This window comes from Balaenoptera ricei, chromosome 1 (assembly GCF_028023285.1).
Source record: "Balaenoptera ricei isolate mBalRic1 chromosome 1, mBalRic1.hap2, whole genome shotgun sequence".
Classification (NCBI taxonomy): Eukaryota; Metazoa; Chordata; class Mammalia; order Artiodactyla; family Balaenopteridae; genus Balaenoptera; species Balaenoptera ricei.
In genome coordinates, this window is record NC_082639.1 from 26,527,478 (window position 1) to 26,546,164 (window position 18,687).

Genomic DNA, 18,687 nt, shown 5'->3' on the forward strand with positions numbered 1-18,687 from the left:
AGGCATATCCGCCCACTGTCACGTTCTTTATGAGGCTTGGGTTCAAGATGGGGTATCTGCCAAAAATTCACCATGATCCATTCTAAAAATAAACTTTGGTTTAAGCAAAGCTAAAAGGCTGTTATCTGAATCAAACATTACGTGAGTTTTGGGGATGAGGTCTACTTTACCACCTCTGGGCCCATCCTTGCTCTGTTTCCAAATGGTCAGGAAGTAAAAATAGGTTGGCTAAATTGATGGCTTATGAGGTAAAATGGACTATTTATAGTTCTAGAAGTGGAGGCTAAGGCAGCAGAACAGGATTTTCTTTGCTCTGGTAGCTAAGACCTCAGTAAAAGAAGCCTAGTAAAAGTGAATCATGAGTGGAAACTGGATCAAAAGACGGTAATAGTAAGGAGGGAAAGAGAACAGAAAGAAGGAAGTACGGGAAATATTCTATTGAAGAGATGGTGCTGTCCTTTTCTGCAGTTGCTTTAAGCTGTCAGATCCAAGCCCGTCCTCCAGGGCTGGCACCACTAACAGCAAGTTCTATCATCTCTGCATGATTCATGGTCTCAGTCCCAAACTGCTTGTCCTGACCCATACCACAATCCAGATCCTTCCAGCTTCTGATCTCATTACTCATTTCCCAAGGTCTCACAAACTTGACCTCACAGATTTGACATTCAGCACGGCTTCCCTGGGTATGACCCATGTTGCTCCCTTATTGTATGGTTTAGGCTTGCCCTCCTGGGATGATGCCTCTAGCGCCACACCTATGCCCAGTTTTCCACCCCTCTACCTTGGAGCTACAGCTGCATTTTCACTGGAAAACGTGGTGGGAATTAGAAAGTCTAGGTTACTTTATCGAGAAAGGAAAAAGGCCATGGCTGCACTATAAAGCCATTGCCTAGAGATACCATGCTCCTTAAGTGTCTGTATTCACAGTGTCCTCTGCTTTGGCTGCCCTTCCTGTTCTTCCCAATATTCTCTGCAAGGTAAACTCCTATTCATCCTTCAAGACCTTAAACATGTTCTTCTCTGGAAAGCCTTCCTGGATCCTCTCAGACAGCTAATTGTTCCCTCCTCTGTGCTTCTTTATGTACACATCTATCATGATGTTATCACTTTTACTGGCAATTTTATTTCTGTCTCTCCCACTACTTCTTTGAGGACAAGGACTAATTATCTTATTCATCTTTGCATCCCCAAGACATAGCAGAGTGCCTGGCAAACAGCAAGAGTTTGTTGTTGTGTGATAAAAGACATCAAGAGCAGGGCTTCCCTGGTGGCGCAGTGGTTGAGAATCTGCCTGCCAATGCAGGGGACACGGGTTTGAGCCCTGGTCTGGGAAGATCCCACATGCCACGGAGCAACTGGGCCCGTGAGCCACAATTACTGAGCCTGCGCATCTGGAGCCTGTGCTCCGCAACAAGAGAGGCCGCGATGGTGAGAGGCCTGCGCACCGCGATGAAGAGTGGTCCCCACTTGCCGCAACTAGAGAAAGCCCTCGCACAGAAACGAAGACTCAACACAGTCATAAATGAATAAATAAATAAATAAATAAAAGAACGTGAATTTCTTTAAAAAAAAAAAAAAGACATCAAGAGCAACATGAAAGTGAAATTTGCACTTCACCTGCAAAAATCAAATTGGTTCCTGGTACTTTGCATGTGTAACCACATTCTTCCTTGATTTAGAAGACAGGACTTTAGACTCATAAAGGAAATTCTACTGATATCACTGGCACATTAGCCAGTTTTTCATCTGCACTGGTGATAGAAACATTCCCCCCCCACCCCACACACACTTCCGAGAAGCTCCCAGGGCAAGCTTAATATTAGTGGCACATGGCCCATCGTACCATTTCTATTGTAGTGAAAGCTAAATTAACACTGTAAGCCTAAAGCTGCCACCAATCTTAGTGAATTGGTGGTGAGGGGGGTGGGTAATTAAAAGAACACACTTCTGTAGCAGACCTCGGAGGAGGATGAGGGAGAAAGATGAATTTAATCCTGGCCTTATAAAAAATTTGTTAGAAACTCACGCAAAACAGCCGCTTCCTCTGGACATGACAGACCCGATCCAGGTGTCCAGCAGTGACCTTTTCCCATGAGTGTCAGGTCATCACCCAGCACAGAAAACAAGGGGCCAGTGCCTTTCTTGGGCATCCCTCCTTCAGAAACCTGGCAAATCTTGGGGTCTGCCTTTCCTTTCGGGGATTGTCCGCTCCTCCCTGCACCGACAATCCCCAGGTCCCTTGGCTGGTGGCCCCCAAGCACCACTCTTGCCTTCGTCCCACCGGGGCCCCAGCTTGACTCCGGGTCAAAAGTGCCGGCGGCTGGGCTGTCAGGTTGCAGCTGGGGAGGGGGCGCCGAGGTCAGGCCCGACCCCTGGGTCTCCTCGCACTCTGCGGGATGCGCGGAGGAGACGCAGGCCGCGCAAGGCCACGGGCTGCTGAGGCTCGGGCCTCTGCGCGGGAGGGGCTCGGCGACCCGAGAAACCGCGAGTGCCGGTACTTCAGCAGCTACCCCGCAGCCTCCCGCAAGCCCTGGCCTCGGAGCTGCCCCGCAGCCCTAGCCGCGGCTGCGTCCCGGCCCCCGGGGGCGCTGCGGCCGGTCGCTCCGCCGGTCTGGGCTGCTCGGCCTCCACCGCGGATCCCGGGTCGGGCCGCCGCCGCCTGCCGGCCGGTGCCCACGGCAATGCCCCGCCCCGCGCGGCCCGGCCCGGCCGTGACAGCTGGGTGCCCAAAGGGTTAAGCCGGCAGAGCGGCGGCCCAAGTACCCCGCGCGCTGCCAGTCCGCCGCGAGCCGGCCCCAGCGCGCACGCGCCCGCCCGTTACCTGCAGTCGCGTTCGCGCTCCTCCTCCACCTGGCCGCTTTCTCCCGGGGGCCGCCCCTCAGCCCGCCCCCTCGGCTCGGCGCCGCGCACCCTGCTGGCTACTCGGCCAAGGCCCGGGGAGGAGGGGCGTGGGGGCGATTACCATATATTAGCATACCAGCGTGCATCACGTGGCGTCTCCAGCCAATGGTCACTCTGGAAAGGCGGGGATTGGGCTGAACACGCCCAGGTGCTGCTCCGGGCCTGAACCGGTGGCCACGGCAACGGCTGGGAGGGCGGGGGAGTGGGGAGGCACAGAGCATCTACCCTACCTGAGCTCCCTGTGGAGGCATCCGCACGTTTCCCACCCCGCGGAAGGAGAGGGGCTGAATTTGGCTCCTCTCAGAAGGATTCAGATTCAGCAGACATTTATCGTGCATTTACCACGTGCCTAACACTTTTCTGCAGAATATGATTCTCGGGATAACCCTGTGATGTCAGTACTATTAACCCCACTTGATAGAAGGGAAAGAGGAGGCTCAGGGACGGTGGGTCACTCACCCAAAGTCACACAGCCCCACTGAATGACAGAACTGGAGATCTGAGCCCATTTCTGACTTCAGGCCCCCGGACTCTCCTGAGTTATTTTCTCCAGCAGGGGTCTCCCAGAACCTCCTCACAATTCCAGGTGTACCAAGTAGCTGAGAAAATCCTTATAGAAACTTTGTACAGTGTTTTAGTGTTTCCTTACAATGACCTTTGAGGTTAGTAGGCAGAACAATTACGGCTAAATAGCAGATGAGGAGAAATGAGGCCCAGAGAGGTGATGGTGACCTGTCTTTGGTCAGACAGCTATTAAGAACTAGTGCTTAATTACTATGATTTACACTCAAGCTTGCTACTTTATAAACTTTTAAATTCAATCTTCTCAACATGATGGTATTGCTATGACCATTTTACACATTGAGAAACTGAGGCTTTGGGAAGTTAAGCAAATTGCCCAAGGTTACACAGCTAAGAAGTAGAAGATGAGGGTTCGAATCCAGGTTTATCTGGCTCCAAAGCTAGTCTCGTCGAGTCTCATTGTACCAGGTTCATTTAATTTAGACTTGGACTTCAGAACCCCTTCTCTAACAGAACTTTCTCTCCTCTCCTCTTAAGATGTGACCATGTTCTCTCTTAATCCTGCAAAATATCACATGACAGGTGATATGTGTTAAGGTCACAGAGGCTAAATATTAAAAGAAAATAGAGTCACCCCCGCAAGTGGGTTAAGGACACTATAATTCTCAGCTCTTCATTTTACCCCTAGGGATTTGATAGTTCGCCTAAGACTGAATTGTTTAAAAGCAGAGGCATCTGCATTTAGACTTTCCTTCTGCTCCTTCCTTTAGTTTAGCTCAGTGGTTCTCTAATTATTGGACAAAATAATAATGCCTCAAATCAAATATACTAAACTTTATAGGCATTTTAAGGGATTAACAAATGTAATTTTTGCATATATGTACATTTCACCTTACTGGGCTGACTTAAAACCCAATTTCCTTCTAAGTTGTGTTGTTGGGTGTTCAAGAGTCCAAACTTGGAGGCAGACCTAAATAGGTTAAAAACCTGACTTGGCTACTCACTAACTGTGTGAACTTGGGCAAGTTACATCTCTGTGACTCAATGTCCTCATTTGTAAAATAGGATAGGAATGGTGTGAGAATTAAATGGATTAGTATGTAAAAATTACTTAGCACAAGCCCTGGCTCACAGGTAAAACCTCCATAATTGTTAGCTGTTATTGACACAGGAGCTTTCATAGGAACAGACAACCCATGTACAGAATTTCTCAAGGTTTCCTAGCTGGCTTTGGAATTCTGGAGCTGTCTCTCATCCCTTGTGGCATATTAAACAGCCTGTTGTGCTGGTGAAGGCTTGTTATCTCTCCAAATGACATCCTCTCTTCTTAGGATCATAAATAATTCCTTGACTCAAAGGAGCTGGTTTCTCCTGCACATCTCCTAGCACCAAATTACCGGAGTGGCTCCTTGCAGAAGGGGATCTTGACAAACAGCGGAGCCATAAGTCAGGCTTCTTGAAACACTTTTATGAGCGCCTTAATGAAGGAGATGAGTGTCATCAGGAACTCGTCCCGTCCTTCCTGGCCACAGGAAATGAGCTCTTTGTGCTCAAAGGGTTTCCAAAGCTGAGACGCAAAGAGTTTTCAGGAAGTGGGCCAGAGATGAGAAGCTGTTGACTCAGAGAGTCCCAGGGCTAAACAGCACCATCCTGCCATTCACCTTATATTGTCAAATTACTCAGGGCTTATTGCAGCAATAGCACCAAAGGGTGGCATGTGGGGGCGGGTGTTAATCCTCTCCCCTTTCTCCCATCCACACACTTCAACAGCCATTCTACCACCACCCTGAAAGGGCAGTGTAGATAGTGGTTAAAAGCATTGTCTCTGGAGCCGAAGAAGCAAGTGTGAACCCTGCTTCCACTATTCTCTATCTGTGTGACCTTGGGAAATTTGCTTAACCTCTCTGTGTCTCAATTTCCACATCTGTAAAATGGGAATAATACAGTGCCCACCTTATAGGCTCTTGTGAAGATAAATGAGTTACTAACATAAGGTGCTTAGAACACCCAATAGGAAGCCCTAGAGATATATTTGCTAATTAAACAAAATAAACATATAAGCCCAATACAAACAATATACTTTCTATAGAGGCAACCATAGCCTTAAGTGAAGTGCTTTGGGCCCTCTCCCAACTATATGCTGCCCCTTACCCCCTCTGATTTGCAATAGGAAGAATAAGTGCTTGGGACCTCTAGTTTGAATGTGGACTCTGCCACATTCCCTGTTCTGTGAACTTTGCCAAGTTATTTTACATTTCCAAACCAGAGTTACATTATTTGTAAAACGAAACTAACTTCCTCCTGGAGTTGTTCTGAGCATTCAATCAGATAGTATCTGGTAAGAGGTGATGAGGGCCTGAACTGGACAGAGGTCCTGCTTGATCATAAGCACTTTACTCTTTTACTGAGCTATTTCTGGTGAACATCTTTACTCTCCAACAATGAAAAGAACTAATATGTATTGAGCACTTACTCTGGCCCTGTGCTATATATACATCATCTAACTTAATACAGTAAAATGAAGACCCAGAGGGATTAAATACCTTGTCCAAGATCACAGTGGAAGTCAGTGGTGGAACCAGGATTCAAGCCTGGACCGTCTGACTCCCAAGTCCATGCTAATTACCCACTATGCCCCAGGTCTCCCACTCCAGCTTGGCTCAGAGAACTCAGGGAATGAGTGTTCTATTTCTTTAGCGTTCCTCCCCCATCCATACACACATACTGTCCACTGGTGCCCAGCAGTGCCCAGCACAGTAAGTGCTCCACATGTGTTTACTGAATGAGTGAAAGTAAATGACTTGACATCCTCTTATAGTGATGAAAGCCCCCTTTTTTCTTGGGCTGCCCCCAGTGGGGAAGAAAAGCAGCTGTCAACCCTCCTCCCCACACCCTAGCATCATCTTCCTGCTAAATAATCGTGTGGAAGGCCTTCTTCCTTCCCCCATGGGGGAGTCAGGCTGATGCTGTTTTTTTTTTTTTTTTTCAGAGATCCACAAGAGACACAATGATGACTCATCTTTAGTGAACATTTGGAGAGATGTCAGGGCCACTGGTGCCTTTTAGGGCTCTGTTAACATCCATCTGTGGGATGATTTCCAAATAATGGCCATATTAGTTTTCAAGGGCTGCTGTAACAAAACATCACAAACCAGGTGGCTTAAAACAACACAAATTTACTCTCACAATTCAGGAAGCCAGAAGTCTAAAACCGAGGTGTCAGCAGGATGTGTTCCTTCCTGTGGGCTCAGAGGGAAAATCTACTCAGTGCCTCTCTCCTAGCTTCTGGCGGTTGCCAGCAATCCTTGGCTTGGGAGTGCATCACTCCAGTCTCTGCCTCCGTCATCAGAAGGCATTCTCCCTGTGTGTCTGTGTCCAAATTTCCCTCTTCTTATAAGGGCACTAATCCTTTCCGAGTAGGGGCCACTCTAATCCAGTATGACCTCATCTTAACTTGATTATATCTACAAAGACCCTAGGTTTTAAAAAGGTGTCCGTGTTCCGAGGTTCACTACCAGCTCCTCCAAGCTTCCATAGGCTGGTCCAGTATTTGAGGTATTTTGGAACCTTAGACAAAATCTAGAACCATCCCCTCTCTGAACTGCAATCCTGCAGCCTTTCTTTTCTTCAGCCCAGTTCATTGGCTAATCTTGGAAGCACCATCTTCTCTGAATCCCACAGCAGAACTGAGCATAAGGGAACTCCCTGTGGGCAGACACAATGTCTTGCTCAACCTTTTTGCCCCCAGTGTTAACACAGAAACCATCATGGAATCAGCTTTCAATAACCATTTGTTTAATGAATGAAAAAACATTGTGCCAGTTAGTAGCAAGGGCTGTTTATTTCTTATTTTTTCTACATCTCATGCTCAGTGACAGTTGCAGATTTGGTTTGAGATACCTGAATTCCACCCTGAAAGTCACAGTACTTTTGACATGAATATTCCATTTGTCACTACATTATTAGAAGAGATGGTAGCTTGCTCCCATTATTGATGGCTGATATGAATATTGTCCTGCCTCGAGCTGTCGTCATGTGAGCTCGCAGCCTGGAGCAGTGAGGCTGAAAACTGGGGCAGGCTAGGGTCAGAGATGGGGTCAACCCAGCAGGAGTTGTCAGATCAGAGCAGGGGTGAGAAGGAGGTCAGATGGGAGATCAAAGTCCAGGAACTAGGCAGGTACACAGTCAATCCCAGCTCTCCCGAGGATGGTGGCCTGTGGCTGGACCCCCTTTGGAAAATGACTCATAGCCAGGTCCCCTGAGCTGGCCTCCTGCTCTCAGGTCCCTGGAGGGTTCTTTGTAATTGATCTGGGTTTGGGTTCCCTCCTCACAAAGGGGATACTATCAGTCAACATTATTTGGCAAGCCTCATGTCCATATGATCAGATAAACTTTAAAAGCCTGGCGGCAGCCTTATTTGTTTCAGTCACATGGCCCCAGGCTTACTGCTAATTTTTAGATTTACAGTTTTAGGTCTAATTCTGGCTGTGCATCCGAATCAGCTGTAAAACCTGTTCAAATACAGATTCCCCAGGTCCCACCCCCCAGAGATTCTGATTCTCTAAGTCTGGGTGGGCTGCTGACACCTTGAGAGGCTGTGTGGTGCTGTGGTTGAGCGCGGAGGCTCTGGAGCCTGCCTGCTTAGATTTGCAACGGTTCTGCCACTAACCCAGTGAACATGGGTGAACGTCTTCACCTTTCTGAGCTTCAGTATCTTACCTATAAAAGGGAGTAGAATAAAAAGAGAATAATAATATTCAGCTACTTGATTGGATGTGAAGATTAATGATTTAATACAAGCAAAGTCTTAGAATACTAAGTGCTCAATACATATTACTTATGATTGTTATCTTTCTTTGCACCAAGCTCTAGAAGTGATTTAGAAGCACAGTCTCTTCCTCCCGTCCTTCCTTCCTTCTTTCCGTAAATAATTACCAAGGACTCCTACCTGCCAGGACCCATGCTAGACACACACAATACTCCCCAGTTTATAGTCTAGAAGGGAATCCAGGATTGGGAAGCACTGTTCTACTCACTGACTTCAGCTCTCTGAACCCTTATTGGAGTCTGAGGCCCTGGGCTTCACCTCTGGTGTCCCCCCACCCTGGGGCACAATGACCTTCATTTCATAACCCTAAAATGGAGCAGAATGGAAGGAACACAGGAGTCTTTGAACCCAGTGTGCCGTTTCCTAGCTAAGTGACATTGGATAAATCATATGCAGAGGGTACCTTCTGTCTACTCTCTGCTCAGTATCCCGGTTCTAGCAATGGCCCCGCCCCTTCTGTGTCCACAGGGCGGGGAGAACAGCCAAACACACCTGTGATTCCGCCCCTCACCCAAGCCACCAGTGATTGGTCAGGGCAGGCACCTGACCCAAACTGAGCCAATCACATCCCATCTCCAGAACCCTGGAATGGCACCGAAGCCGTGCTGCCTTGCCTGAAGCTGGCTGCTCTCTCATGAATGAAGGTGCTGTAAACGAAGGAGCTGTTGGCGGTGGGCATTTTTCACCATGCATACCAGGAAAAAGGGGCAGTAAGTCTGCCGTTGGAAAGAAAAGCAAAGCCAGTGCTTGGATTTCTCAGGGCGCTGAAGTTCCTGATTGCATCCCTACTGCAGTCCCCAGCTTTGGATTCTGCAACACAACCTCTATCCTGAAAATTCCTCTTTATGTTGAGGTCAGATGTAGGGCATCTCTTGTTTTCACCCGGAAGGCAGGCTCTATCCCCAGCAGCTGGTCTCCCATGCTCAAGAAGTCCGTTTCCCAAGGGCTGCTCAAAAGAGAGAAGCAAGTTCAAGGGTCCTGGCCTGGATGAGACCAAAGACCTCCTAGCTCAGCTCTGGAGCCTCTGCCTCTACTTTGAATGAGCTTCTGGGTCAGAGAACTTTAGAAGCACAGAGAGGAGGAAAGGGCCTAGGGTCCAGAACACCCTAGGACCTGGGGGCCTGGCCAGGCCTTTCACGGAGGGATCCTGATTTCTAACTTTCCTTAGTTAAGGAGGAAACTCCTGGAAAACCACAGTTTCTCCTGCCACCTAGTCCTGTTCTGTTCTTTCATATTTGCTATTCCTCAGACACTGGCACCATTTGCAAATGGAGCTGGATTCCCCCCAACACTTGGCATTGGTTATTAGGATTTGTCTGTCTCTTGGGGCTGGAGGTTGGGGTGGGGACCAGGAAGGTGAAGGCAGCCATTTCTGTTCTAGTGTTTCCTAAGCTTCTGGTGTTCTCTTTGCCTCAGGCCTGCCTCTCCTAGCATGTCACAGAGCTAATGGATGTTACCTCTCCCGGCACCCCTTTGATCAGCTGGGTATCAGTTCTTCCATTTCACAGACAGGGGTAACATTTAGCTGTTTTGTACCAGCGCAGCCTCACATGCTTGCTAATTTAGTGAAATGTTTTTATCGATTGCTGCTCCAAGTCCTCTAAGTACCCCTCCAGCTTCCCATCACCCCACTTTCTCCCCCGGGATCCCCCAGACACCTGCACCATCCAGCAACTGAAAGGTTAATACCTGACACAGCAGGGACCTCTGACATACTCACTGCTCTAGAACTTTGGCTTGAACACTTGGCATGTTTTCTGTTTCTTTTCTGTTTCAAAATATATCTGTATTTTTATTTTATTTTATTTTTTAAAATTTTATTTTATTGAAGTATAGTTGATTTACAATGTTGTGTTAATTTCTTCCGTACAGCAAAGTGATTCAGTTATATATATATATATATATATATATATATATATATATATATATTCTTTTTCATATTCTTTTCCATTATGGTTTATCACAGGATACTGAATATAGTTCCCTGTGCTATACAGTAGGACTCTGTTGCTTGGCATGCTTTCTTATATGTTCCTGCCCCCCACCTTACTTGTTAGATATTCTAAATACCCTCCTTGTTCATAGTGAAGTTTAGAGACGTTAACTAATGTAACTCATTCTTTTACTCATTTATCCATTCATTGAACACATGTTTATTGAATGGTAGCTTTATGCCAGGCCTGGGCTCAGTGCTGAACAAAACTAACATGGAGTGTCCAGGTTAGTGCAGAGACAGATGAAAAATTAGGAGGGAAGTGGATAAGCATATAATAAAAGCCTGACTAGTGCTGTAAAAAGAAAGATTAGGGTGCTGTGGGAGAGAATCACGCAGAGACCCACTTTTAGCTGGGAGGCCTCCGAAGGATTTCAGGCATTAACCAAAAGAGGGAACTGTTCGGGAACAGAAGGCACTGTGTGAATGAAGAATGTGGCATTAGGTGAACTTGACTTCAGGTCAAGGTCACTCAGCTGAGAAGGGACAGGGCTGGGTTCTGGGTTCTGTCAGACTCTGAAGCCTATGTTCTTTCTTGTCTCCTGGATTGTCTTGCCCTTGTTCATCCAGCCACATTTCCTAGGTCCTTAGGTGTGAACCTTGGGTCTCCCGTAAACCACTGATGTCTATCGCACAAAATGATGCCCTTGTCATACAGGGCACAGCCTCAGCCAGGGACCTCTGGTCCCCCAGTAAGTGTATCTTTCACCAAACTGGGTCATCTCATCACAAGAGGTACAGAAGGAGTATCAGAGATGTAGACATGGATGGTGGTGATGGTGGTACAGCATTAGGAATGTACTTAATGCCATTGCACGGTACACTTAAAAATGGTTAAGATGATACATTTTATGTTATGTGTATTTTACCCCAATAAGAATATTTTTAAAAAAAGGAATATTAGAAAAACGGCATAACGGGAGCCTCCTACAGGCTAAACTCAGTGGTAGGGGTGGGGAAAGGCTTTCACTCAGCTGCACGCGGTGTCTGCCTCCGGTGCCTCTGAAGGCAGCCCTGTGCCTGATTCCCATCCAGCTCCTCTACCCCTGGGCACAGCTGAGTAACCCAAGTGTGGGCACCTGGCCCCAGGGCAGGCAGTCTAGAGTGAGGAAGGGGCAAGAACACGTGAGCTGCCCTCATGAATTTGAACCAAGGAGGACTTCTTATAGAGCTGAAGGTGAGGAAGTTGCTGAGGAGTGAGAGGAAAAGGCAGCAGAGACAGCAAGAAACCGTGACCCGACTGTGGCAGAGTCTGCTGATTGCTTCCCAGTATCCATTACTCCCAGTGCTGGCAAATGTTTAATAACGGGCTCTCCTGGCAGATTGGGATGGCAGGGTGGGGGGGTATACAGATTTGTAGTGTTTGCCAGTTTCTGTGGTGTCAGTACTCCCACTAAGGCGGTTTCAAATCATGTCAATGAATACGGAATTGGGGGAAAATTACATGCAGCTGGCTCTCATGAGCCTCTGTGAGCCAGCTCCAGAATACCACCGAACTATCCCCTTCTTCCCTTTACTAATAGGAAGCCCCATTTGCATTTCATCAGAGCATAAGGCCACGTGGTTAGAAACTACTTTCGCAGACTCCTTATACTGGCTATGGCCAGGTAAGTAAGATCTGATCAACAGACTGTGAGCAGTACATCCTATAAATGAATACAGATCATCCTTGCTCTCTCTTTCCTCCTTCCTGCAGGCTGGAATGTGGTCATGGGGCAGATGAGGATAACACAATAAACACAGCAGGAGCAGTGAGTTGGAAGGAACCTGGACCTCTGGGCAAGTTCATGGAGCAGAACTGCCTAACAACCCTGGGTCAGCCACTTACCTCTACACTGTTTTATGAGAGAGGTCAGTGTCAATGTGTATCTGATTTAAGACTTGTATTTTGGAGTCTCTTTATTATGGCAGCTTACTCTGATCACTAATTAATACTTAGCCCTAGGACTACCTGGGATTTGATTCATTTTGCGGTTATCTTTACCACATCCTCCCTTTTAAGATGTCCCCAGTGACACTATTTACAGTAGCCAAGACATGGGAACAACCTAAATGTCCATCAACAGATGGATGGATAAAGACGATATGAGATATATGTATATATATATATATATATAATGGAATATAATGGAGTACTACTCAGCCATAAAAAGAATAAAGTAATGCCATTTGCAGCAACATGGATGGACCTAGAGGTTATCATACTAAATGAAGTAAGTCAGACAGAGAAAGATAAATATCATATGATATCGCTAATATGTGGAATCTAAAAAAAAGTGATACAAATGAACTTATTTACAATACAGAAACAGACTCACAGACACAGAAAACAAACTTAGGGTTACCAAAGGGGAAGGGAGGGATAAATTAGGAATTTGGGAGTAACATAGACACATTACTATATATAAAATAGATAAACAACAAGGACCTACTGCATAGCACAAGGAACTATACTCAACATTTTGTAGTAACCTATTTGGGAAAAGAATCTGAAAAAGAATACACACACACACACACACACACACACACACACACACACTCATATATCTATATCTGAATCTCTGTGCTGTATACCTGAAACTAACACAACATTGTAAATCAGTTATACTTTAATAAAAAATAAATTAGTAAATTAAAAAAGATGTCCCAATGAGTCTGTCTATATTATAAGCAAAAGATTATTAGTTGGCATTGGCTGGGCTATGCAGCAGAAACCACCCCATAATCTCAATAGCTGACAAGAGCAAAGGTTGATTTCTCATGTTACATGACAGCTGCAGAGCAGTTGAGGTTCTGTTCTATGTGTCTTCACATTCTGTGTCTCAGACTGAAGGAGCAGCTCCTATAGTAGTCTAGAGACAGAAGGAAAAAATGCTACAGTTGAACCTTGCAATGGCTCTTAAAGCTTCTGCTGGGATGTGGCATACATCACTTCTACTCATGTTCCATTGGCCAAAGGAAGCCAATGGCCCGGGCTGACACCAAGGGGACAGTGAGGTATACTCCCCCCACCCCCCTCCCAGAGAGGCATTGCAAGTCTCATTGCAATGGGCAGACACGGATAATCCTCTTACTGAGAATCCAGCAAATAACTGGGAATAGTAATACAACTTATCACAAGAGCCTAAAGTGAAAAACATGCATTTATGTCAGGGCAGGTGCTGTCATTGCTGCCATTTTGCAGATGAGAAAACTGAGGCTTAGAGAGGATAGGGGCCACACAGTCATATAGTCTTACACTTGTTCTTAGAACTAGAAATTTCTGAGAAGCTCATCTCAGTTTTTCTTCTATGGGTCACATTGTTGTTAATAGAACCTGGTAGATAGTCTAGCATATCCTCTGCCTTCTATAGTCTATTTTGAGAAGCCAAGCTTAGGAGTCTGTGAAGAGCTCTCTCAAGCTCAGCATGTAGAAAGAGAAGAAAAGGCTGCGGATTATATAGTTAGGAGATTTGGGGGCTAGTCCAGGGCTCTGCTACTAAATCACTGTTCAACTCCAGAAAGTTATTTAATCTCTCTGGGTCTCAGTCATCTGTACACGGAAGAGCTCAGAGTGTGCAATTAATAAGGTTAATCTAACTCTCAGATGCTAATATCTAATTCCACTATTCCCAGTAGAACTTCAGCGGTCCCTCTTAAGAAGCCCTGATCTTTATTTAGAAACTACCTTGGAAGATTCTCATCTATTTCATTCATTTATTCATCCATCCATCCATTCATTCACTCATTCATTCATCAAAGGTTTAGGGCATATCCTCTGTGCCAGGCTCTGCTCTATGCTGTGGAGGTGCAAAAATGAATCAGATCTAGTCTTTTGTCTCTGGGAGTTCACAGTCTATTAGAGGAGACAGATGGAGATACAGATAAGGGTAAAACCTGCATCAAGTGGTTCTTATTATAAAACAGGGTGGTCAGAGGTGTAAAGGAGGTGTACAAAGCCGCTGCACCAGGTCAGGGAGGAAGAGGCTTCCTCAGCCTAGGTGTGGTGCCCACATGGGCGGAGAAGAGCAGCAGAGAGGTGAACGTGATGCATTCAGATGGGGGCCTGTGGGACATGTGGGAAGGGGCGTCCAGCAGGCCATCGGATAGCTGAGTCTGAGGCTGGAGGAGCTGTAGGGTCAGGATGAGGATGGGCGGGAGTCATTCACAAGTAGCTGGTCATTGAAGCCATATGAGATCGTGATTTTCCTTTTGTACACAGTCCCTGAACTCCCGGTGGCCTGACCTCACAGGGTGGCCGCACACACCAATATTTCCTGGGGAGGGTCCTGCAGGGGTTTGACCTAAGCTGGGTGCAACTGTACAAGTCGGTCCTGATAGCAACAAACGTGCAGCGCCAATTCCGTTTTATGGCCTTGTCTGATGCCGGAACACGTAGAGGGGCCACCAGGTCATCCTCGGTGCAGCAGAGACATAAATCAGGCAGCACCCTGCTTCCTGAGGCCCCAGCCTGAAGACGGGGCCTGCCGATCTCTAGCTGGGATCAATTACAGGCCATTCCTCTGCCTGCCCGAGCTCACGTCCACAGACCCGTGCAGGCCTGGCCAAGGAGGCCCTGCGGGACACAGCTCTTAGGTTGTGTCCGTGATAAGACACAGAGCTCTGACCTGGACAGGGCCCAGGACAGAGAGCTATTTGCCTAAGTGAAGAAGGTCACGGTGATGAGAACAGAACAACAATCTCCAGCTTCAGTGCATGCCATGCGCTATGCCAGGCATTTTGTAGGCATTCTGTCACTTTAACCTCGCAATAACCTTCTGAGGTAGGTTCTGTTGCTGACCTTATTTTACAGATGAGGAAACTGAGGCTCAGTGATTGAATGACTTGATCAGTAAGATTGAAGGCTTGGCTTCCACTTAGGAGGTGGTGGAGCCCCAACTTTAAACCCAAGTCTGTCTGCCTCCAGATTATGAGTTCTAAAGAAAGGCAGAGACAGCAGGCCTAGGCAGCTTGTCCTTTGAAGTCAAATAGAGTTGGATTCAAATTTTGGCTCTGCCGTGTCTTAACTGTGTGATATGAAGCAAGTGACTAAACTTCTGTAGCCTGGGTTTCCTCATCTGTAAAACAGGGAAATAGAACCTACCTTGTGACATTGTTATGGAGGTTGAGAATTACGTATGTAAAGTATCTACAAAAGTGCTATAAGCGGTAGTGTTGTTCTCATCGTCATCCTCATCCTCATCCTTGCCTTTTACCTTTGCTCACCACATTCAGGTAGACGGAAGAGTGTGCGCAGAGGCCTGCAGGCATGAGACAGGCAGCACACTTAGAGACCTGAAAGTGATCTGATATGGCTGAAAGTGAAGGGAGGAGTGAAGGAACTGATAATGGAGGTTCAAAATGTAGATAGAGGCTGGATCATGCAAGGTTGCCTTTGAAACCGTAATAAGAATTTAGGGCTTTATTCTGAGGTCAATTAGGAGCCACTGAAGAATTATAGGCAGGTAGAGGAGTGACATAGCTGATTTTGTTTCTCAGAGAGATGCTTTAGGCTGTCTTTAGGGAGATACTTTATTCTCCCTAGTACCCCAGTGCCTACAACAGTGCCTAGGACATAGTAGGTATTCAGATATATTTGTTGAATAGAGAGCAGACTTGTGGTTGCCAAGGGGAAAGTGGGGTCAGGGAGGGATGGATTGGGAGTTTGGGATTATCAGATGCAAACTATTATATACATGTATAAGTGAATCACTTTGCTGTACACCAGAAACTAACACAAGGTTGTAAATCAACTATACTTCAAAGAAATAAATTTTAAAAATTTATTGAATAAGTTTACTCAAAGTTACTATTTTATCCAGCCCTGCTTGAATATGAGAAAGAGGTGTGCACTCTTGCTAGTCCTGGGAAAGACGATGTATTTTAGGGATAGTTGTAGATGCTGTCTATGGAAAGCTAAGAGCAGAGACTGGAATGGGAAGATAATCCTGGATCCAGGTGGCTGTGTGTCCTCAGCAGACAGGAAGAAGAGGTCCTCACCGGTGCGATCTGCCTGCACCTCACATACCTGCTTCTTTCCTACCTGCTGGCGCCTCTCATTCTGAGTTTTGGCACATGGTCCATTGTAGCCTCACTGGCTCCCTCTACACTGTGAACTTTCCATCTTAGATCCTTTTAATAAGTGGCTCATGATTTGTTTCTTAGTTCAAATGTTAAGACAGAGAATCTGATTGGTCTAAGCTCATCTTTTCATGCAGCATGAGTCCGAATGAGGGAAGTGTGAATACCTGAATAAAATCAGGATTCTGTGAGATAAAAAGAAGGGAAGGGAGATAGTTGCTGGAAAGGCAGTCAATAATGACCCCCACATTCATTACACAAACAATGATTTAACCACAAGTCGTGATAAGTGCTTTGAAGCAGAAAGACAGGGTACCATAAGAGAGACTTAAATTAGATTGGGGGTGAGGTAGGTTTTAGGAGGTCCGTGGATTGCCTGCTCTTGAGTCAATGCTATATTACTTCGAGTACAGGCTAAGCTGCTATAACAAAAACTTCCAAAATACAACAGTTTAAATGAGATGTGAGTTTATTTTTACTTACATGAAAAGCCCAGATCTGAGTAGTCCATGGCTGGTAGGACCAGATCTGTCCCAAGAGGTCAGATCTGGTAGGATCTGGTAGGACCGAGGTTGGTGGGTGGATGCTACTATCTTTAAAATGAGGCTCCCATTTCTGGGTCCACAGCGCCAAGGGTAAGACCAAGAAGTTGTTGCATCACTTCTGCTCACACCCTGGTGACAAGAACTCATAATGCGACCCCTAGCCGTGGGGTGAGGGAGCTGCAGGGGAATGGAGAGTCCAGCGGGGCAGCCTTGCTCTCTGTTACAACTCGGGGGGGTGTTAAAAAAAAAAAGAAAGAGGAAAAGGAGCTCACTGGGGCAACTCAGAGTCTCTGCTTCGGGTACCCTGCCCTTGAGGGAGGAAATGGAGGCCTCAAATGGTACTAAATAGTTAAATGCAATAGGGAAGGCCAGTAAGATGAGGACAGAAGATACACACTGGATTTGGCATTTGAGAACTTTGTATGGTCCCAGAAGGGCAGGGTTGAGGATGAGAAGTGAGGTTATGGAGTTAGAAGTATAAGACAACTCTTTTGAATAACTTGGAGGAGAAGGAAAGAAAAGAGAGGCAGAAACACATCCGGCCCTCCGTATCCCCTAGTTCTGCATCCGCAGATACAGAGGAACAACTGAATCACACCATTTTACGTAAAGAACTTGAGCATCCCCGCAGTTTGGTATCTGCGGGTTGGGGGAGGGTCCTGAAACCAATCCCCTTTGGATATCAAGGATGACTGTAGCCAAATCTAAAACAAAGAACTGTTTGTTTGTTTTTTAAATTTATTTATTTATTTATTTATTTATTTATTTATTTATCTATTTTTGGCTGTGTTGGGTCTTTGTTTCTGTGTGAGGGCTTTCTCCAGTTGCGGCAAGCGGGGGTCACTCTTCATCGCGGTGCGCGGACCTCTCTATCGTGGCCTCTCTTGCTGCGGAGCACAGGCTCCAGACGCGCAGGCTCAGCAATTGTGACTCACGGGCCTAGTCGCTCCGCGGCATGTGGGATCTTCCCAGACCAGGGCTCGAACCCGTGTCCCCTGCATTGGCAGGCAGATTCTCAACCACTGCGCCACCAGGGAAGCCCTGTTTGTTTTTAAGTTGGGAGAACTTTGATAATATTTACAAGCAGAAAATATTTTAAGTAGTAGAGGAGAATTTGAAGATGTGGGAAAGAGGAGTTAGCACCCTGTATTAGGCAAGAGGCAGCTCTCAGAGCAGACAGGAGGGGCTGGGACCGAGAGCAAAGATGCAGAGATGAGCCTTGAGCAGAAAGAGAAACATTTCTTCTGAGATTAGCAGAAGGCGGTGAGGATGAATGGTGAACTGGTTATACTGGGGGACATGGGGCGGGGGTAGCGTCCCACAGCTCCTGCCCCCCTGGCTCCATTTTCTCAGTAAACCAAGGGGAAGGTGTTCCTGGGGCAGAGGAGGTGTTGGAAACAAAACAACAGTCTCTCTAATGGGCCACCTCAGGACCCCAGAAGTCCTGCTGTGATTTCCCCTCTAAGGGAGCAGAGCACCATGGAGGGGATCAGTGTCTCTCTCCTTTTACGAGTGAAAAGGCAAGGCTCAGTGTGAGAGGCCCAGGCATTGACCAGCAGTCCAGCAGATCATTAAGGGGTGGTCAGAGGCAGGCCCTGCAATGCATCTGCCCAAGTGATGTCCAAGGCAGAGCAGAGGAGGCAGCCTGAGTGGTGGCCTTGACCGATGCAGAAGCATGCCTGAGACAATGCTGGGACTCTGAGTGATGCCAAGGGCAAAGTAATCTTGTGATGATTCTGAGCCTGGCAGTCGTCCAGGTTAGGGATGGCGCAGTACTGAGCTAGCAAAACGTGTGTCCAAATGACATTGTGTCCTCCTTCGTCCTTGCAAGCTGGTGA

The 18,687-nt window shown here is 46.8% G+C and overlaps 1 protein-coding gene and 1 pseudogene across 2 annotated transcripts in view; one reads left to right on the top strand and one right to left on the bottom strand.

Annotated features, from left to right (window-relative positions):
* The window catches only part of PHC2 (polyhomeotic homolog 2), a 106,647-nt gene extending 103,734 nt beyond the window's left edge, over positions 1-2,913 (bottom strand). Inside the window, exon 1 of one of the 2 annotated variants that reach the window (XM_059918575.1) lies at positions 2,822-2,913. The gene's annotated coding sequence lies outside the window, so the exon portion shown is untranslated. Of the gene's footprint in view, positions 1-2,026; positions 2,627-2,821 lie in introns of those variants that run through there. The other variant, XM_059918566.1, reaches the window with a different exon arrangement.
* The window catches only part of LOC132373109 (toll-like receptor 12), a 50,039-nt pseudogene that overhangs the window by 4,604 nt on the left and 26,748 nt on the right, over positions 1-18,687 (top strand).